This window comes from Eschrichtius robustus, chromosome 2 (assembly GCF_028021215.1).
Source record: "Eschrichtius robustus isolate mEscRob2 chromosome 2, mEscRob2.pri, whole genome shotgun sequence".
Classification (NCBI taxonomy): domain Eukaryota; kingdom Metazoa; phylum Chordata; class Mammalia; order Artiodactyla; family Eschrichtiidae; genus Eschrichtius; species Eschrichtius robustus.
Window position 1 is genome coordinate 31672582 of NC_090825.1, and position 22566 is coordinate 31695147.

Consider the following 22566-nt stretch of genomic DNA (forward strand, 5'->3'; position numbering starts at 1 on the left):
GCTATTGTAAATAGTGCAGCAGTGAACATTGGGGTGCATGTGTCCTTTTGAATTATGGTTTTCTCTGGGTATATGCCCAGTAGTGGGATTCCTGGATCACATGGTAATTCTATTTTTAGTTTTTTAAGGAACCTCCATACTGTTCTCCATAGTGGCTGTATCAATTTACATTCCCACCAACAGTGCAAGAGGGTTCCCTCTTCCCCACACCCTCTCCAGCATTTGTTCTTTGTAGATTTTCTGATGATTCCCATTCTAACTGGTGTGAAGTGATATCTCATGTAGTTTTGATTCGCATTTCTCTAATAATTAGTGATGCTGAGCAGCTTTTCATGCGCTTCTTGGCCATCTGTATGTCTTCTTTGGAGAAATGTCCATTTAGGTCTTCTGCCCATTTTTGGATTGGGTTGTATGTTTTTTTAATATTGAGCTGCTTATATATTTTGGAGATTAATCCTTTGTCCATTGATTCCTTTGCAAATATTTTCTCCCATTCTGAGGGTCGTCTTTTCGTCTTGTTTATGGTTTCCTTTGATGTGCAAAAGCTTTGAAGTGTCATTAGGTCCCATTTGTTTACTTTTGTTTTTATTTCCATTACTCTAGGAGGTGGATCAAAAAAGATCTTGCTGTGATTTATGTCAAAGAGTGTCCTTCCTATGTTTTCCTCTAAGAGTTTATAGTGTCTGGTCTTACATTTAGGTCTGTAATCCATTTTGAGTTTATTTTTGTGTGTGGTGTTAGGGAGTGTTCTAATTTCATTCTTTTACATGTAGCTGTCCAGTTTTCTCAGCACGACTTACTGAAGAGACTGTCTTTTCTCCATTGTCTATCCTTGCCTCCTTTGTCGTAGATTAGTTGACCATAGGTGCGTGGGTTTATCTCTGGGCTTTCTAACTTGTTCCATTGATCTGTGTTTCTGTTTTGGTGCCAGTACCATATTGTCTTGATTACTGTAGCTTTGTAGTATAGTCTGAAGTCAGGGAATCTGATTCCTCCAGCTCCATTTTTTTCCCTCAAGACTGCTTTAGCTATTCGGGGTCTTTTGTGTCTCCATACAAATTTTAAGATTTTTTTGTTCTAGTTCTGTAAAAAATGCCATTGGTAATTTGATAGGGATTGCACTGAATCTGTAGATTGCTTTGGGTAATATAGTCATTTTCACAATATTGATTCTTCCAATCCAAGAATATGGTATATCTCTCCATCTGTTTGTATCATCTTTAATTTCTTTCATCAGTGTCTTATAGTTTTCTGCACACAGGTCTTTTGTTTCCCTAGGTAGGTTTATTCCTAGGTATTTTATTCTTTTTGTGGCAGTGGTAAATGGGAGTGTTTCCTTAATTTCTCTTTCAGATTTTTCATCATTAGTGCATATGAATGCAAGAGATTTCTGTGCATTAGTTTTGTATCCTGCAACTTTTACCAAACTCATTGATTAGCCCTAGTAGTTTTCTGGTGGCATCTTTAGGATTTTCTATGTATAGTATCATGTCATCTGCAAACAGTGATAGTTTCACTTCTTCTTTTCCAATATGTATTCCTTCTATTTCTTTTTCTTCTCTGATTGCCGTGGCTAGGACTTCCAAAACTATGTTGAATAATAGCGGTGAGAGTGGACATCCTTGTCTTGTTCCTGATCTTAAAAGACATGCATTCAGTCTTTCACCATTGAGAATGATCTCTGCTGTGGGTTTGTCATATATGGCCTTCATTATGTTGAGGTAGGTTCATTCTATGCCCACTTTCTGGAGAGTGTGTATCATAAATGGGTGTTGAATTTTGTCAAAAGCTTTTTCTGCATCTATTGAAATGATCATATGCTTTTTATTCTTCAGTCTGTTAATATGGTGTATCACATTGATTGATTTGCATATATTGAAGAACCCTTGCATCCCTGGGATAAATCCCACTTGATGATGGTGTATGATCCTTTTAATGTGTTGTTGGATTCTGTTTGCTAGTATTTTGTTGAGGATTCTTGCATCTATATTCATCAGTGATACTGGTCTGTAATTTTCTTTTTTTGTAGTATCTTTCTCTGGTTTTGGTATCAGGGTGATGGTGGCCTCACAGAATGAGTTTGGGAGTGTTTCTTCCTCTGCAATTTTTTGGAAGAGTTTGAGAAGGATGGGTGTTAGCTCTTCTCTAAATGTTTGATAGAATTCACCTGTGAAGCCATCTGGTCCTGGACTTTTGTTTGTTGGAAGATTTTTAATCACAGTTTCAATTTCATTACTTTTCATTGGTCTGTTCATATTTTCTATTTCTTCCTGCTTCAGTCTTGGAAGGTTATAACTTTCTAAGAATTTGTCCGTTTCTTCCAGGTTGTCCATTTTACTGGCATAGAGTTGCCTGTAGCAATCTCTTAGTATGCTTTGTATTTCTGCGGTGTCTTTTGTAACTTCTCCTTTTTCATTTCTAATTTTATTGATTTGAGTCCGCTCCCTCTTTTTCTTGATGAGTCTGGTTAATGGTTTATCAATTTTGTTTATCTTCTCAAAGAACCAGCTTTTAGTTTTACTGATCTTTGCTACTGTTTTCTTTGTTCCTATTTCATTTGTTTCTGCTCTGATCTTTATGAGTTCTATCCTTCTGCTAACTTTGGGTTTTGTTTGTTCTTCTTTCTCTAGTTCCTTTAAGTGTAAGGTTAGATTGTTTATTTGAGATGTTTGTTGTTTCTTGAGGTAGGATTTATACTGCTATAAACTTCCCTCTTAGAACTGCTTTTGCTGCATCCCATAGGTTTTGGATCGTTGTGTTTCATTGTCATTTGTCTCTAGGTATTTTTTGATTTCCTCTTTGAGTTCTTCAATGACCTCTTGGTTATTTTGTAATGTATTGTTTAGCCTCCATGTGTTTGTGTTTTTTACGTTTTTTCCCTGTAATTGATTTCTAATCTCATAGCATTGTGGTCAGAATAGATGCTTGATATGATTTCAATTTTCTTAAATTTACTGAGGCTTGATTTGTGACCCAAGATGTGATCTATCCTGGAGAATGTTCCGTGTGCACTTGAGAAGAAAGTGTAATCTGCTGTTTTTAGATGGAATGTCCTATAAGTATCAATTAAATCTATCTGGTCTATTGTGTCATTTAAAGCTTCTGTTTCCTTATTAATTTTTTGTTTGGATGATCTGTCCATTGCTGTTAGTGAGGTGTTAAAGTCCCCCACTATTACTGTGTTACTGTCGATTTCCTTTTTTATAGCTGTTAGCAGTTTCCTTATGTATTGAGGTGCTCGTATGTTGGGTGCATATATATGTATAATTGTTATAGCTTTTGCTTGGATTGATCCCCTGATCATTATGTAGTGTCCTTCCTTGTCTCTTGTAACATTCTTTATTTTAAATTCTATTTTATCTGATATGAGTATTGCTACTCCAGCTTCCTTTTGATTTCCATTTGTATGGAATATCTTTTTCCATCCCCTCACTTTCAGTCTGTATGTGTCCCTAGGTCTGAAGTGGTTCTCTTGGAGACAGCATATATATGAGTCTTGTTTTTGTATCCATTCAGCCAGCCTGTGTCTTTTGGTTGGAGCATTTAATCCATTCACGTTTATGGTAATTATCTACATGTATGTTCCTATTGCCATTTTCTTAATTGTTTTGGGTTTGTTTTTGTAGGTCCTTTTTTTCTCTTGTGTTTCCCTCTTAGAGAAGTTCCTTTAGCATTTGTTGTAGAGCTGGTTTGGTGGTGCTGAATTCTCTTAGCTTTTGCTTGTCTGTAAAGCTTTTGATTTCTCCATCAAATCTGAATGAGAACCTTGCCGGGTAGAATAACCTTGGTTGTAAGTTCTTCCCTTTCATCACTTTAAATATGTCATGCCACTTCCTTCTGGCTTGTAGAGTTTTTGCTGAGAAATCAGCTGTTAACCTTATCGAGTTCCCTTGTATGTTATTTGTCGTTTTTCCCTTGCTGTTTTCAATAATTTTTCTTTGTCTTTAATTTTTGCCAATTTGATTACTACGTGTCTCGGCGTGTTTCTCCTTGGGTTTATCCTGTATGGGACTCTCTGCCCTTCCTGGACTTGGGTGGTTGTTTTCTTTCCTATGTTAGGGAAGTTTTTGACTATAATCTCTTCAAATATTTTCTCCGGTCTTTTCTCTCTCTCTTCTCCTTCTGGGACCCCTATAATTTGAATGTTGTCCCAGAGGTCTCTTAGGCTGTCTTCATTTCTTTTCATTCTTGTTTCTTTATTCTGTTCTGCAGCAGTGAATTCCACCATTCTGTCTTCCAGGTCACTTATATGTTCTTCTGCCTCATTTATTCTGCTATTGATTCCTTCTAGTGTATTTTTCATTTCAGTTATTGTATTGTTCATCTGTTTGCTTGTTCTTTAATTCTTCTAGGTCTTTGTTAAACATTTCTTGCATCTTCTCGATCTTTGCCTCCATTCTTTTTCTGAGGTCCTGGATCATCTTCACTATCATTATTCTGAATTCTTTTTCTGGAAAGTTGCCTATCTCCACTTCATTTAGTTGTTTTTCTGGGGTTTTATCTTGTTCCTTCATCTGGTACATAGCCCTCTGCCTTTTCATCTTGTCTATCTTTCTGTGAATGTGGTTTTAGTTTCATAGGCTGCAGGACTGTAGTTCTTCTTGCTTCTGCTCTGACAAAATATTTTGATGCTACATATCCACTGAGATATTTCACAGATTTCTCAAAAAACTCCACATGTGCAAAATAAACTCACCTTCTCTTCCAAACCTGCCCCTTGACAAGCCCATCTCCATTCATGGCATCAGTCTCTCCTGGGTCCGACTCAACTACTCCTCCTTCTCACCCCTCCCACCTACTCACCAGTTCTACCTCCAAAACACACCTTGACTCTCTGCCCTAGAACCTACCCCTACTTCCATTCCCACTGCTCTGGCAGGCCCTCATCAGCATCTCTGGCATAGGTTGTTCACATCAATACTTAATTCATCCCATGGCCTCTGGCAGGGGCCTCCCACAGTCTATCTTCCACAATGACTCACCTGGCTCTGAGCAGCATCTCCATCTAAGTCTCATCATTCATCCAAACTCCAGGCGTAATGTCTGGAGGCTGTCACACCAACTGCCCCTCTACTCCTGTGCTTGGGGCAGCTCTGCCTCTTGGCTCTCTCAAAGACCATCACGTCCAGATACCGGTGGTCTCTTCATGTTTCTGCTGCACTGTGGTGAATCTCCACTTTGGTCATTTATCATATCACACCAAGTATTACAAAGATTATTCTTTCCCTCCCTCCCACTCTCGTATCCCATTAATTATAAGTTCCCTAACAGCAGAGATTTGTCTTTACAACATTCCTGCATCTAAGAGGGCTTTATACGTGCTACATATTCCACATTCATTTAGTGAATTAAACAAATCCATCCAGATGACATCTTTGGTAAGGACTTAAAATATTTTGATAACACCCAGTTATTTCTTTACATTCTGAAGAGAAAGTTGAATGCTATGCTTTTGAATGCACCTGTTTGCTATAGATAAATTTATGAATAAAAAACCAATATTGGGTCAAATTGCTGGAGGCTTTTTACAAAATAGATGGAGTAAAACTATCCTTAATGCCCTTTCCAAACTCTAAGAGGAAAAAAATTGATAATTATGTAATAGTTTTGAGTGACTGAAATGCTGGTTTTAGCTAAGTTTACCATAATACAGAATTCATAAATACTATTTTTGAGATACCATGCACTGTTTACGTATTGTTTATTACAGGCAAGGCACTGTTTTAAGTTCTTTAAATGCAATATTGGATTTTAATCCCTATAACTACCCTATGGAGGTCCATATCATTATTGTCCCCCTTTTTATAACACAGAACACGAGGCACAGAGAGGTTTTTGAGGCTTGCTTGAGGTCCAGCAGCTAGACAGGGGCCGAACTTGTATTTAAATCCAGATCTGGCTATAAATCTCATCTCTAGACTATTACACTAAACTGAAAACCGTGGAGCAGAAAACTCAGTGAAGCGGAGTCAGGAATCCAGGGATCCAGTCCCTATTCCACCACTGACTGGGTGGCAGGCATGAGACCTCGGGCAAATCCCCTCACATCTCTAAAACCACACAGGTATGACCCAGGGCCTACTTGCCCCACTTTAAATGTCATAAGAAATTTATAGCTGTTTTCTTCTCAGGACACCTTGCTTGTCACATCTATGAACTCGGATATCTAGGACGTGAGCAGGAATGCTGCTCCCCCGACCCTGCCCAGCTGAGTGCCATTCCAGGCAGAAATACCACTTGCTTTACCAAGCCCTTCCAACCATCACAGTAGGACAAATTAAGTAATTCAGGCAGTCGATGTCAGGAAACAAAACAGTAAACAGCTACCATCTTACTGTTCTCCTCCAAACTCAAAGTACACTTCCGACTGGTTAGCTCTTGACTCAGCAGGTGTAAGCCCAGACATCCCCTGAGGGCCAGGCCGATGAAAGGGGTGATGCTGGCCGCAGGAAACGCAGTGAGGAGGACGGGAGGGCTGTGGTGGGCGGCCTCCAGCTAGCGCATAACTCTTGTGTTACCACCGGTTAGGAACATGCGCCCAGTGTAATCACAGACTTTCAAGGTTTTCAAAAACAGCCGGAAATGCAGGGTTTTTTTTTTCTTTAATGTGAAATCACCTAATTTTTAAATGCTGGCAACTAATTCCAATTTTTCAAAAAAACTGTATGTGGGCCAAACAAAACACATTTGCAGGCCCAATAGAATTCTTGGGGCGCCAGTTAACAACCTGTTTCAAAATGTATGGGCGTGAAAAAATTCTTCTCTTGCTGTTGAAATAATCTCAAAATATAAACTGTTTGAAGACATATATTTCAGGGCACAGATATTGACCAAAATGTGCCTGAATGTTTTAACATTCCTTAGGGTTGGAATCTGAAAGTTCTGTTCTCCAAAAGAATTCGAATGGCTTTTTCTTTTTTTTTTTTATTTATTGATTGATTGATTGATTGATTGCTGGCTGCACTGGGTCTTTGTTTCTGCGCGCGGGCTTTCTCTAGTTGCGGCGAGGGGGGCTACTCTTCGTTGCGGTGTGCGGGCTCTCACTGCGGTGGCTTTTCTTGTTGTGGAGCACGGGCTCTAGGCACGCAGGCTTCAGTAGTTGTGGCACGCGGGCTCAATAGTTGTGGCTCGCGGGCTCTAGAGCGCAGGCTCAGTAGTTGTGGTGCAAGGGCTTAGTTGCTCCGCGGCATGTGGGATCTTCCCGGAACAAGACTCGAACCCGTGTCCCCTGCATTGGCAGGCAGATTCTTAACCACTGCACCACCAAGGAAGCCCCACTGAATGGCCTTTTCTTGATTGGTCATATTATTCCATCCCAGATCTCAAAATCCTAAGCATCATTTTAGAATACAAATGCTTCTCAAAAAAAACAAAAACTAAAATAAAATCTTTAGCATTTGACGAGGGTTACAAGGTCTTCTAAGTATGTGGAAGTACAGCATCCACTTAACATTTATTTGAGTCTTCTACATAAGATGGAACAGAGAATGAAAAATACAACAGAACCTGAAATAACTGTCATTTGTCAAAACTATCTTGGAAATGGGCATCCTATCAAGACAGCAGATTCTACAGACTAGAAACATGTGAGCCTGACGTTGATCCTGGATAAGATTACAGAACGCATTAGGAAAGGGACCCTAATCCAATGCACCCCAGCCCCACCTCACCCCCAACTTGACAAGGCCAATGAACTGGGAAGGCCAGCATCAGAATCAGACATGAAGTATCTGGCTTTGAACAAGACCTTTCCTGACGTCTGAAAGATGTTTATGAGCAAGATGAAGGTTGTATAAGAAAGAGTGAAGGGTGAAGAGTGATCACCACGTGATCAATGCTACTCAAAGAGTGCTAATTAATCGATGATGCCAACCTGGACGAAGATTATGGACAGATGTGACAGAGTTCTGTTTTTCTTGACATTTTCATTAATGAAATGGAGGAAGATAGATACAGGAATCACATTTCTCAAATTTGTGGACCAAAAAAATGGGCAAAGTAGAAAATATACTGCACATAATAATGAGGATGCTAACAAATTAATCTAACAAACTAATCCAATAGGATAAATTTAGCATTGATAATTTCAGGGTCCCAAATAAAATGGTTATGATGATGACAATAACACACAGAAAATAAACAAATACAGTTTGGAGGAGATATGACTTAACAGCAGCACGTGGGAAAAACACAAAAGACTGGTTAGTGAAATGGGCCAATAATGTAATGTAACTGCCAAAATAACAAGAAGAGGGACAACTCTCTTGTCTCATTTTATCATAATATCTAAAATCCTGTCCTCTGGTGGTATTAAAATTGAGGGATTCGTTTTTAGTTTAAAAAATGAGTAAGTAGGTAATCTAACATTAAAGTATTATTAATATGAAACATAAGCTATTATTGTTGTCTTTATTACTGTCCAAATTATTATAAATTCTTGCTTCAATATAAACCTTACTCAAAGTATTCTTATCCCTTCTCTCCATAGGTGCAACCTGCTCCCTATTGTTTTTCCACAGCTTTACTGAGGTACAACTGACAAATAAAATTGTATGGATTTGAAGTATACAGCATGATGATTTGACACGTGTATATGTACGCTGTGAAATGATTACCACGACCAAGTTAATAAGACATCTGTCACCTCACAGCTTTCTTTTTCATGTGTGGTAAAAATGCTTAAGATTTACTCTCATAACAAATTTCAGATATACAATACCGTCTTATTAACTATAGATTCCCAGAATTTATTCATCTTATAGCTGAAAGTTTGTGCCCTCTGACCAACATCTTTAGCTCAAGCGGCTACTTCATCACTCCCACTTCACCTACTCCCTGTTTTATAACCACCCACACTTTGGATCTCTCAAACTTTTAGCAACGTAAGGGTAAAGCATCAGTAGATCTGTGTTTGATAGCTTTAAACACATTGAATGCTTTCTCACCATTTGAGTTTAATCAAAAGCTTTAAGAAAAGGGCATGATGGATTGAGCATGGGAAGAGCAGAGTCATTACTGCTGCACGTGTCATTATTAGGAAATAATGTCTCAACATTATTAGGAAAGTAGAGACAAACTTCCAGGGCCGGGCCTGGCTGGGGCCTTGTTGGGGCTTCTTCCCCTTGGTCTGCACTCCTGCCAGGTTGCTCCCTGGTCTCTGCATTCCCAAGCCTCCATGACACAAGCTGGAGGCCCCCTTCTGCATCGTCAGTCTCACATGCCTGAAATTTTCCATGGCTCTCCCTGGCCTACGGAGAAGGTGCCAGCTGTCAGCATGGCATGAGGCTCTCTGCTGTTCCAAGCCGCCTAACTTCAGTCCCACCTACCTTTGCCCTCTGACCCACACTGGCCCTGTGCTCGAGTCCCAACAAACACGGCAGGCTCTGCTGTCCTCTGTGTCACTGCACACCTTACCCTCTACCCAGAATGTCCTTCCTACTCCACTCTTCCCTGTCCATTTAACAAACACCAACTCGTCCTTCAAAACTCAGCTCACATCAGCTCAAGGTTGCTCCAGATCCAACCTTCCTCTGTGTCTTTCCTTATTGGTCCCCAAAACTGAGACAAATTTCAGTTGCCATTCATCTAGACTATCAGTGTTGTCTATCTGGTAGTAGAATTAAGAAGAAAGTAAAATATTCCTTATGTTTTTATCAGAAGCATAAAGACAAAAGGCAGATCAGACCCACTCAGCAATGTCTGTGACCTCTTCTGTCCCTGTAAGCATTTGAGTTTTTGATCCCAGCAATACAGCCCATGGAATGCGTGAGTACAGCAATCACAACTTTGACTATTTGTAAGTGAGCTGAAAAGTTCCAAAACAGAGTCACCTGTACTTTTATTGAAGTTTGCATTTGAGAAAGAGTAAGTTGGCTAAACTCTAGGTCTAGACAACAGCTTAAGGTCTGCAGGTCAACACAGTTTGGTTGCTCTCCCTTTAATATTACATACTCAGTACATCTCAAGAGAGATAAAGGGTATTTCTTTGTGAAAAGAGATCCCCCCACCACCACTAAAAAAAAGAAAGCTAATTGCTGGTTCCAGCGGAGGCCAATGAAGTGGAATAGGCCGTGGAAAGCAATGGTGTAGATGGAAAAAATGTGAGATAAAGAAAGAATAAAATATTGGCTTTGCTAGTGGCTCCAACCTGTGACATGACTTCTACATTCTTTCTACACAGGAACAAGAAAAAATGATTTATGAAACTGTCTTCTTTTATTAGGCTGTATCAGGGAAATAAAATGCAAGGTCAGTATTTGCCATAAAGGTCCCGAGACACCTCTTATGAACACTGAGGGTGTACTTTATATCAAAACATTTACAGCTGCTGCCAAAACTGTCCCTACACAAGGAACAAATTACAAAATTAATGTATTCTTATATACCGTCAAATGGAAAACTTAAACTGCAGGCTTTTTGCCCTCATCCTCAGTGAGACCACGTGCTGGAATTTCTCAAATGCGGTATCGATAAATTCTATCCACCCTAAATTTATTAGTAGGAACCCACAGCAGTAATTTTACACTAGATAATCTCAAAAAAGGCATATCCTTCATAGAGGATACAGAGTAGCAATTTTAATACTATTAGCCCAGGATATTCTCCCAGATATATAATGCAAGTCATCACTAAATCATCAGTGAATGTCAAGGTGAAATAACCTAGTCTGCTCCTCATGTACTTCGTAGAACAAGCAGGAGGCAATGTTTGTGTTCACTGAAAAGTAACATCGCGACATAGTTTCTTTTAAAATCGCAGGAGAGGAAATGAGGCCCACTTGATTGTCAGCTGCTGTAACACATCTTTTACTGAGTGGTTGTGCCTCCTGGCCCTGAAGTGCTCTGGTCACTTTCCTTGGCATGCAAGTAGTGGGGGCGTGTCTGTCCTGCCCACTGCTGCATATCTGATGCCTACCCGCTGCCTGGGGAAAAAAAGGCCCTTAATAGTTGCTGAATGAATGAATCACATTTCATTTTAACAACTCTATAAAAGGAAGAAAGATCGGACCCTGACTTTTGAGAACTTATCATACAGAACTACGGAAACCGATACAGAAGGAAACAAAGGAGAAAAAAAAAAGCTTTTGATTCAAAATAAAATTCCTTGGCACTGGAAAGCATTTCAGTTTTAAAGTAAATAATAACTCAACAAAATATTTCCCAGTGACCAGAAGAAATGAAATATTTTGTCAGAATGTCATAAAATGCTTCTTACAACAGTTGATATGTTATTCTGCTTAGAAATCCTATATTAGTAGGAATATTGGCCTTAATCATAACAGAATAGTGAGGGAAAGGTAACATTTATCTAACACATACTACTGGCAGGCACGATGAGGTGGATATTATTATTCCCTTTTACAGGTAAGAAATCAGACACAGAACTTGTCCAAGTTCTGTGGGCTGCCTAACCAGTAAATGAAAAAAGGAAGCTGCTCTCATTCTCTTTACTACATAATATGCTCCTTACGTTGGAAATTCAGGAAAATAAAAATAGTAGTCACCTGTAATTTCAGCACAAGGAGATATTCTCACCTAACGTCTGGTGTATAGTCTTCCGGCATTTTCCAGCATTAACAGGTAGAAAACTGCACACTCCTGCTCGCTCGCTCTCTCTGCCCCTTTCTCCAAAAACAAACAAAAACACCTTAGATCCACTTACACATGCTGTTTTGCAATCTGCTTTTTCAGTTTACAAATTTTGAGTATCTTTCCAAATCAATAAATACTTTCTTACCTCACTGTCAATGAAGAAAGGGTTTTTCATTACAAGTATTGATATATACCACAATTTAAGTAATCCATCTCCCTATTATTGAGCATTTAAGTTGTTTCTAGCTTATAACTATCATAAACAAAGCTACAAAAATCATTTTTGCAAACTAAAGGTTGGGTTTTTGGTGCACTTTTTGTGGAGGTCACCAGAATCTGGAGATGAGTTTCCAAGCTTGGGAGAGCACCCCACCCCTCGCAATCTGAGACACCCCACTACGTGGACTTCCCGCCAAGTGAAGAATCACTGTGCGGGGAGAAAGCTCCTGACAGGAATACGGTGCCCACACGCACCGCGTAGGCGAGAACCACTGCTATAGACTGGTCTCTGTGCACACACTTTATTTTTTTTTCCTTAGTTTAAATTCCTAGCGGTGGAAATGCCTGACTAAGGGACATGGCACATTTTTGAGGCTTTCGGTGAGTAATAAACAAAATTGCCCTCCTGGAAAGTTATAACAATTGAAACACCCACCAGCAGCATTTGAAAGTGACAATCCCCAAAAACCTAATGGTTAGCTAGATTTGTTTGTAAACAATCAAATCCCTATATGGCTCTAAGTTTTAAAAATAGTGAAACTATTGATAAAACATAGCTAGAAAAATAGCAAACAATTCGGACAACAAATGCTAAATTTTAAAGTACATACGTTTTCAAATACAAAATAAAAACTTGAATGACACTGGATCCCAGCAGACTGAACAGAAAGAATATTACAAGATCTAGTGACACCAGGCTCTGAAAAGTGCCAAGCTAGTAAGTAAAACTCCACATCTTCATTTGCCCATCTGGCTAATATTAGGCTTAATAGTTTGGGCTTTAACAGCAACATGCTCTGTTGTTTAACAAGAAAAGAAACTCATGAAACCATGTATTCTTTCAAATTTTGTAAGTATTATCTTATAGCTAATGTGCAATCTTAAGTTCTCAAAATTCTCTTATGTATTCATTTATTCAACAAATATCTGGGCTGGGCAGTGTTCTATGGAGACACAGCAGTGAACCCCACAAATTTCCTGCTGTTCCAGAGGGGAGCTCAGAACCCTGCAGTTAGGAATCAGCAAATCGTGGTTACAAACACCAGTCTGGAACTACTGGATTCTTAGGCAAATTAGAACACCTCTGGGGCTTGGTTTATCAGTAAACTTAAAAAAGTTGACCAGATGATCCGAGGCCCCTTCTGGCCCTTAAATTCTATACCTTCTTTGGTTTTGTTCGAATGCTTAAGCTCCTATTACTCGTAAATGCTTTGCATTTTACGTTATATACAGGACTATATATAGTCCTTCCTTAGAAATCAGAATGAAGCTCTCAGCCCCCTCCTCCCAAATTTTACATCTACAGTAAAACTTTGGTGATCCAGGTAACTTCAAGGAATGATACAGGATAAGGTTCGTGTTAGATGAAGATTTATGCTCCCAATTTTAACTGTTTGTTTGAAAAGGATCCTAAGATGTTCTTGCCTCCTTCGCTTTTGAACTGCATGCACTATAAATACTACAGCGTGAAACATGAAACAGGACCCACTGGTGTGGCGGCAGGTCTCCAAGCCTGGGACTGGGAAGGCTGGCACCCAGCTTTAAGGTGGCACGCTGGCGGCTGCAGCACTAAGTCGTGATGGTGGAGTCTCACCTCTCTCCAGCTTACCCTCATCCCCAATTCAAAGGCACAGTCTGTCTACAGAATGTCTACAATTCACTGCCCCACCAGCATTTTCAGTATGAGAAATGGGAAGCATTACTTCTGCCACCACTTGTTATTTTCCACCACATGTTCCCACCACCACTGCTTCAACTGTCCTCCGATCCAGGGTTTTCTTGGAGAAGCCTGCTCCTGCAAGCAGTGAGAAGAAGGCAAGGGGCCTCAGTATCCCAAGTCACCCTTAGGGAAGAGCCACACACTTTATGGGAGTATTAGCGCCTTCTTGTGGTCTTCCAGGATACTGCCACTTAAGAATACAGATACAGATTCTCAGCTACTGGCACATACTGATTCCAAGTCTTCCTCTGTATCTGCCCTACAAACCAGAAGAATGGGTAGAGGCAAGATTTTCTCACCTCTCTGCAAAAGTACATGAAAAATTCACCCACCAGAAGGTTTTCTTCAACTTCCAACATAAAAGCATAAAACAGTATTTGATAAACACAACCTCTGCTAACACGAGCAAGAGGAGCAGCAAGGATTGGTAAGGAATGTATGTGCTGTAAATCTTAGGCAATGTAAGACAAATCTGGAACTCCTGCATCTCTGTAGTTCACAAAGGAAATGTAAAGGTAGTAGTAAAAGTACTTTAACTCAAGCATCTAAGCCTCAATGTACCAGTGGCCTATAAAACAGATGCGTATGGGCTTCCGCAATTTGCCTGAAGACCTTTCACTGCAAGGAGAGTGATGAAAAACAAAGGTAACTTGATTTAAGATTTTGGAGTCACAGAATCCATCCTTTACATAGCATGTGCACAGAGCTTAAGAGAGAATGCTGGAAGATAAAATTATCTTATATGGGAACAACTTACTGGGTTCAGGTATCAACCAATTAGGACAGGAAATAAAAAATCAACCCCCCCTCATTCTGCAAGATCACAGCTCCTGGTATCGAACAGGACCTCAAAAGTCACAGTTAAGAAAAAAACAACAGATTCTAATTAGGCATCTACAACAATTGCTTGGCACAAAACTCATTTCCCAAGCTTTCAGTTAATATAAAGGAACATATATTTAGAATGACAAACAGATTAGAAGTTGGGAAGAGGAAATACCACAGTTCCTGATACTCCCTAAAATAGAACACACACACATTCTTCCTGTGAGAATTAAAGTACCTGCATAAAATACATACATTTTATGTGCTCATTAGTCTGTCATCTGCCCAAAAGGATTCAAACATTCACTATACCAAAAAAGGCATCTCTGAAATTTTTACACTTAGGCAAATGGCTAATCCACTAAAATCAAAGATGGAACTTCTAACTAAATTACTCAGAAATCACTATAATGTCCTGGAAAATTAGGTATGCTTTTAAGGCTTCATACTCTAATTTCAGGGAATAGAAATCAAATGCAACTGACTTAGAGCAACAATTTGAGAGGATGTGTTAACAGTAGACCAGATTTGGTAATGTCAAGGGCCAGGGCCAAGATGGAAAACTCAAAAGACTCCCAAATCTAGGTATTTTGACCAAAACCAGGCAAGATTATTTCTTAAACTCTCTAATTATTCATTAATTCTATAAATATTCACAGCCCATTCTGACCAAGGCTGTTCCTGGCACGGGGGAAGCAATGAGGAACAAGCAGATCCGTGCCTGCCCTCCTGGAGCTTCCAGCAGGTGGAGGAACTCCATCACCCAGGGTCTCTTTCCCACTTCTATAAATGTTCCTTGACATATGCAAATACCCAGGACACTAGCCCCAGTGCCTGCTCTCTCCTGCCAGCCACTTTTTCATCATAAATTCCAGCCACACAGGCAGCCCTCTGTTCCTCTGGCATGCGAGGCTCAGCCCCACTGCAGGGCCTTTGCATGTGCTGTTCCCTCTGCCTGAGTCACCATTCTCCAAAAACACACTCAACTCTCAGTTCAAATCTCTCCACCTCAGAGAGGCTTCCAGGGCCACTCAGTCTAAAACAGCAGCCCCTACCCTGCCCGTTTGCCACAGCAAACCTATTTTATCACTTTCCCAGCACTTATCACTCTGATATTATTGCCTTTATTGCTTCTCTGCTTTTTATCCACCTCCCTCACTAAGATGTGAACTCATTAGAAGGGGATCTGTCTGTCCTGTGCACTGCTATATTCTTAGTTGCTAGAAAGTTGCCTGGAATATAACAGATGCAATATTAGCAGTTTTGTAACACAAGGACAGGTACTGAATAACAAAGGAAAAAGAAAACACCTTAAATGTGAAAAGATTTGTTTGGTCAGTTTAAAAAAAAAAGGATTATTACAGTTTCTTACATTAGTCCTAAAATCATTCTCAGAAATAAGCATAATGGAAATATAAAGCTTAACATTGGCTAATACTCAAATTATATAATGTATTTGGCTCAAGTGCTAGCTAGCATTAGTCTTACTTCTACAATTTACTCTGTTTTAAAAGCACTCTAAGAGACCTCAAATTTTAATTTTAAAAGGGCCAAATATTTTCTAAAAGCATACTCCCTCTTAAAAGTTATGAATAACCTTCTCCCAAAGTGTACAATTTATAACCATACTATAGCAACATTAAAATATGAGACACTGGTGATAATCTACAGAAGGCAGGGATGTTAGTGCCTAATGGCAAACAAGTTTTACGACTGATAAACTGCCTTTATCTTCAACTTAATCAAAGATACAAGCTTTTTCTCCATGTTCAAAATTTTCAAACTCTTAAGAATTTTTCTTACAGATTATTCTTAACAACTTATATCTATTCTTTTATTTCTTTTGTTGAAACAAAGAGCTAAGGTGTTAATCAAGGAATACGACCTTAGTAACTGGCCTTGATGTCTCATGCTTCACCACAAAGACACTTATGGATCCTTATGGATTGCTTTGAAATTATATAAAAGGAAAGGGTGTACCTTGGAGAGAAGGGGCATTTATTTCCTGGACATGATGCAAAGAAGTAAGCTCCTACTGCCTCTGGGCCTTTGGGAATAATTGAAATCCACTTAAAAACCTCAAAAACTAATGTTTTACAATAATTCTATAGCAAAATAGTAGAAACAACCTACCGCAATAAAGAGGTTAAATAAATTATGGTTCATCCTTAATGGAGTACTGAGCAGCTGTTAGAGCATGAGACAGCTCTTAGGTGCTGATGTAGAGACTGCCAAGATTTAGTACTCTGCGGGGAGGGGAGGGCAGGGAGCTGGTGCAGAACAGAGTATACAATGCGTCCTCATTTGTGGAAACACAAATAAAAAGAACACATACAAAATGTTTATACTAGCATAGGCTTTATCTGGAAAGATATACACAGGAGTTAGTAACCCTGGGTCCTGGGGAGAACAGGGTGCAGTGAGGCATGGCCTCGGGGAGAGAGGTATACCTTCCACTCTATAGCTTTTTATACATATTGAATCTTCTACAGTGTGCATAGGTTGCCTGTCCCACAAATTAATATGATAAATCTTAATGTTATAATAATTTATACTATTGCCAACATATTATTCAGTGAGGACCATCAACAAGCAAAAGCTTTCAAAAATCACAAAAGTTTGTTCTCTTCAACAGCGAAGTTCCTGATCCTTATTTCCCAGAAAAGAATCCCAGTCTCAGCTAATTAGAGAGGAGCACTTGTGATCTCACCTATTACAAAGCAAATAAGCCTCAATTCAACCCTTGGAAGGGAAATCTAAATCGAGCTTGTACCTACCTAATGAAGCCTCCAAATAAACAGTTTCCCCTTGGCTCTAAAACAGAAAGTCAACGTAAGAAACAAGTAAGAGGACAGTGCTTTTAAAAACACACGCTATACTTAGGTTTCCTTTCCCCTGCCAGGCTTAGACAAGGAACCCTCCGATACTAGTGAAATGTGAGTTCAGATCTGTGGCAAAATCAGCATTTAAGGGAAGGGGCAAGCATCATTTGCACTAAACGAACGCTTTAATATTTCTTTTCTGGGGACGGGAATTTGCTTTAGATTTAATTTAAGAATCATTTTTGGACCCCTGACTAAATGATACTACTAAGTCACTTAATTTTACTCCAAGCAAAATTTTTTTTTAATTAAAGACAAATCTGAAACTGAAAACGAACAAATCAGAAGGCAAACTTTAAACTGAAACTTTTCTGTTGAAAAATGTATCTTAAAAGAACACATTAAAAACTGCAAAAAATTCATTTCCATTCAAACGCCATTCAGTATCAGTATATACGCTATATCAATATTTGACTGCAATAACACACCCATACAAAAAGGAGCACACAGGTACCCAACTGCAAATAAAACATCTCATATATTTTTGGTAGCCAAAGGTGGGGACGCGGACGGTGGAGGCCAGAATCATGTTATTCAAGGCGTACATTCACAGCATTTGAAGCACAGAGTTTTCTGTCAGACACAACTCAGGATTCCAGCTCTGTCTTTTGAAACGACGCATTAAAAGTGTCATCTTTTACGAAGCCTAACTTTGATCGCCAACTCTTTAACTGGTTTTCATCAATATAGCGCCTTCGGATACAAGCACATAATATACAGGTGAATCAAATACACCATGAATACGGAAGGGACAGAGAACTAGTTTAATGAAAAGTTGAGGCACGGGGTCACGAAATCACTTGATTACATCCCTTAACAAAAATAAAAATTAAAGCTCCTTCCCATCCCCCAGGTAGCCTGTGGCCTCAGAACTCGCTGCCCTACGTGGGGCAGAAGTTCGCAGCCGGGGAGTCGGCGTCCTCTGGGAGCCGAGGGTGGCCCAAGGGTGCTTGGAGAGCGGCGCGACCTGGCGCGCCCCACCCCCCGCTCCCGGTCACTCCTCTCGGACGCTCCCCGACACCCGGGCCGAAGCCGGCCGGAGCGCTGCCCCCCGCCCCCCGCGGGCCGCCGGGCGCTCGCGGCGACGCGCCCACGGCACTGGGCTCCAGGCTCCGCGGCTCCCACTCCCCGCGCCTCGCGCCGCGCCCACCCGCTCCCCGTACTCACGAGCCGCTCCCGCGCCGCTATCTCGCCATCCCCGGCCGTCAGCTTGGCCGCCTCGGCCGCCGCCCGGGGGCTGCCCGGAGTCCGCAGTCGCCCGGGGACTAGAGGCGTAGAGGAGGGGGGCCGGGCACAACCCGCCGCCTCCGCCGCCGCCGTACTGCCTCCCCGGTCCCAGCGCTGGGCTGCTCCAGGCGGCCACGGGCGAGGGTCGGCCCGCTGCCCTCCGCGAGCCCCGGGCGCCGCCGCCGCCGCCAGAGCCTCACGGAGGCAACAGTAACGGCCACGGCCAGTGGCGAGACGCTCCAGCGGGGACTGCGGCGCGCGGGGGCGGTGCCTGCACGCCGCTCGGCGGGGGGCGCTGCTGCCCCGGCCCCGCCCCCGGCCCCGGCCCCGCCCCCGGCCCCGGCCCCGCCCCGCCGCCCGCGCGCCCCCGCCGGAAGCCTCCCGCGCGCCCCCGGCGCCGCCCCCCGCGGCGGGGCCGCGCGCGTCCGGCGCTCGCCGCGGGGCTGCCCCTGAGAGCAGGAGGAGAGCGGCCGCGCGCGGGGGCCGAGTACCGAGGGAGGTGCTTCCGTGGAGAGTCCAGTCGCGAGGCCAATCTCGGAAGGTCATGGAAGAGTCGGGGAGAGGAGCGGCCCAGCTGGTGCAAATGCTCAGGGAAGGCCGGCCTAGTGCGCGGCGGCCCTGTGCGGAGAGCGGCTCCCAAAACGCTGTCAATGCGCTTTGCAAACATTGCATAGAGGAGAGGACGACGTGGGGCAGTGTTTTAGCTTCCTTTGTAAAGACACACGAAAACCAGCCTCTACGCCTGGGCGGGGGTAGGGGGAGCGATTGCTTAGATTTTATGAGTTACCTAAAATGCCCCCATGGCTGGGGCGCTGCCGCTCAGGCCACTTTCCTCCTCCCCGATGCAGGGCTCCCTCAGCCCGAGAGGGCCCGCGGGAGCATTCTGAGAGTATCCTGGAGCCATCTAGTCTTGCCTCCAAGGCGTGGTGGGCTTATTTGTGCGGAGAAAAAACGGATCCCTTAATGGGGTGAGATTTTTCCTCCTTGCATTGTTCCCATTTCCGCAGTTTCACTTGGCCTCGATTTTCTTCCAGAGTAATGCACCAAATGTAATTAGCTGGAGAGCGTTTGATGGCGCAGAATCGTGGTTTGAAGATGTTTACGCTCTATGCCGGACGCGTTTGATGATGTTCTCTTCGACACAATTAATTTTGCAACGTTCAGAAATGTGCCAGATGGAGCCCCTGGCACGCAGAGTCACAGGGCTCTGCAGACACACCTTCAATAGGAAGCCAGCTTGTTTGTTTCATTTGTGATTTATTTGATGCACCAGCACCAAGGCCAACGTGTTTTTTAGAGACCTTTGGATGAAATTCCAGAGCAATTTCTAAATTAGCAAAACGAAGCTTATCTTCTGAGATAACATTTCCCTGTTGATAATGTAACTAAAATGGGCGCAGAACACCAGCAAGTACATTGATTGAAAAGTAGGCTCCCTAAATGAAAATATGTGTTTCGCAGTAAGACATGGTCCCCACTAGTCTTATAAGGGCCAGCTTCATCTGTGTGCATATTTTGAACGCCAAAACTAAATGCTTCCTATTATCCCTAAGACCTAGTTTGCAAAACAGTCTTCTACTATGTGTACTGGAACCCCTGTTTAAGATGTACAATGTTGCTTTTTCCGTTTACCCTGGTTCTTGAGTCCTCGGTGGTTTGGGAAATTTATCTTATTTTTAATTTTTTAATGGATGAAGGGGTTCAACAAAGGCACAAGTGCCTAGGGTCTAAGAAAATCGTGATGCAGCCCCTACATGGAGTTGAGAAATTCCTTTCGTAGGAAAAATTTGTAGTTAATTTTAAACATATTACATAGAATGCTAACTTCTGTGTCTTTGTTTTATGTATATATAAAGAGAGAAAGATACAAAGAAAAAAAGAGAGAGACATAGAAACATTTGGGGGAATAATAATTCCTAGCATCTATTGGATACATACTGTGTCTGGCACCATCCATCACCTCCTTTAATCTGCACAACACACCTGTAAAATAGGTACTGTTATCACACCCAGGGCTTGATGCAGGTTTTATGAGAAATTTACGCAATTTGGGTGACCCTCCCAAAGGAAAAAGAAAAACAAAACAATATAGCACACCCAAGCTGCTCCAGCACTACCCAACCCAGGGGAAAGTGACAAAGGGAAAATCCAAATAGAACGAGACCTCAATCTCAGCTGATGGTGGTTAAAATATCTTACTTTTGCCAGCTGTACAAAAACATGACCACCTGAATGTATTGCTAGGTCTCCTGCCAGGGCCTTGGATGTGGGGCTGGAAAGACGCCTTAAAGCTTATGCTTTGATTAGCTAATTGCCTCTGACGTATACCCCCATTTCATAGTTCAGGAAACTCAGGAACTTGCCACAGCTTCTAAGGAGCACCTCGGTGCCTGCACCATGCTGAGGTCTGAGGTCTGGTTTGAAAAGCTGTGTTAGACACACTTTTCATGAGAAATAATGGATTTTATATTTCCATAACAAAACCAGGGCTTTAAAAATATGTTAGCAATTTTCTGATTATGACCAGAAACTCAGTGTGCAGTACTTGATATGGTCCTGCTATCTGAGTTGATAGTAGTAAAATTTCCTTAACTATTGTTTAAAAGGTGAATTAGGGCTTCCCTGGTGGTGCAGTGGTTGAGAGTCTGCCTGCCAATGCAGGGAACACGGGTTCGAGCCCTGGTCTGGGAAGATCCCACATGCCGCAGAGCAGCTGGGCCTGTGAGCCACAATTGCTGAGCCTGCATGTCTGGAGCCTGTGCTCCGCAACAAGAGAGGCCGCGATAGTGAGAGGCCCGCGCACCGCGATGAAGAGTGGCCCCAGCTTGCCACAACTAGAGAAAGCCCTCGCACAGAAACGAAGACCCAACACAGCCATAAATAAATTAATTAATTAATTAAAAAAAAAAAAAAAGGTGAATTAATCACTGTGGATTCTTAAAGGAATTTCAACTCAATTTCGCGTGCCACGGATTGACACCGTTTTTATTTCCCTTGTCATAGACCAGTCTATGTTGTATATACTATTTTATATAATAATTACTTTTTTTTTTACAAAAAATCTAAGATGTTGCAAACTAAGTATCAGAACATAAAGTTGTTTCGTTTGAAGTTTATGTTGTATAATACGACGAGTCTGACAGTAGTTCTCATTCAATGTTTGTTGAACAAATAAAGAATGAAATGGAAATGATTACATAATTAGAAGTAAGAAGGTAGATTATATAATAAGCTAAAATTGAATGGGAATGAAGCAGCAAAAAAGTTGAACTTAAACTACTTGCTGGATAAGCAGAGCTGATTTCTTTGTTAATTATTTTATGCCCAAGATTTGTGTTCTTCTTTCTAGCTATTGGCTTTTCTTTTCTCCCTGCTTTTCTGTTTTATTCATTAAAAAAAATCTTTTTGTAAATAAGATTTCATTTGAAATGCTTAAATATAAAAAAAAAATCTTTAAGTGAAACAAAAATCATAATCACACCTGTAATGAAAATTTTGGAAATGAAAGGCTTTATTCTTTGAAAGGATCAATCACTCACAAAAGCAGCAAATGTGAGGTGATGGGGTTTTGTTATTAAATTACTCATATCTTGGCCCATACGCAGGCTTCTTGGGATGTGTGATCTAACATGCGTACTGTTTACCAATCAGTGGGACAAGATATGGCTTTGTTCCTGGAAGAAATTTTGGAAACAAATAAAAATCTACAAATTAAGCATAGTTATTAGCCAGCGAATAGTTGAAATGAATGAAGCTGTTCTTCACTTTAAGCCTGACTAATAAATGTAGATTTAAATTGGTTTATTTTAGAGCACAGTTTTGGACAAGATACAAAACTTGAATTAGATATATGACAAGAAGATACATGAGAATAATCAGCTAATTTTCTCTAGATGTTATGTTCTTTACCCACAGTGGTTTGGAATGTTATTTGAGGGGCATGAAAAATGCAATAAACACCATGAAAGATATTATCTTCCCTGGATTCTGTTTAAAATATTCTCTTTCAAATAGAAAGATTTCAGGGGTGTTATGTAAACTATTTTGGTAAATTATTATATCCCCAGCATGGCCACAACAGGATTGCATTTTGTCTTTTGCT

General features: G+C 41.2%; 1 protein-coding gene across 1 annotated transcript in view; it reads right to left on the reverse strand.

Annotated features, from left to right (window-relative positions):
- Nucleotides 1-18472, reverse strand: part of LIFR (LIF receptor subunit alpha) — an 85380-nt gene extending 66908 nt beyond the window's left edge. The window contains exon 1 of the mRNA XM_068535257.1: nt 18405-18472. The gene's annotated coding sequence lies outside the window, so the exon portion shown is untranslated. The remainder of the gene's footprint in view (nt 1-18404) is intronic.
- Between the last annotated feature and the right edge of the window lie 4094 nt (nt 18473-22566).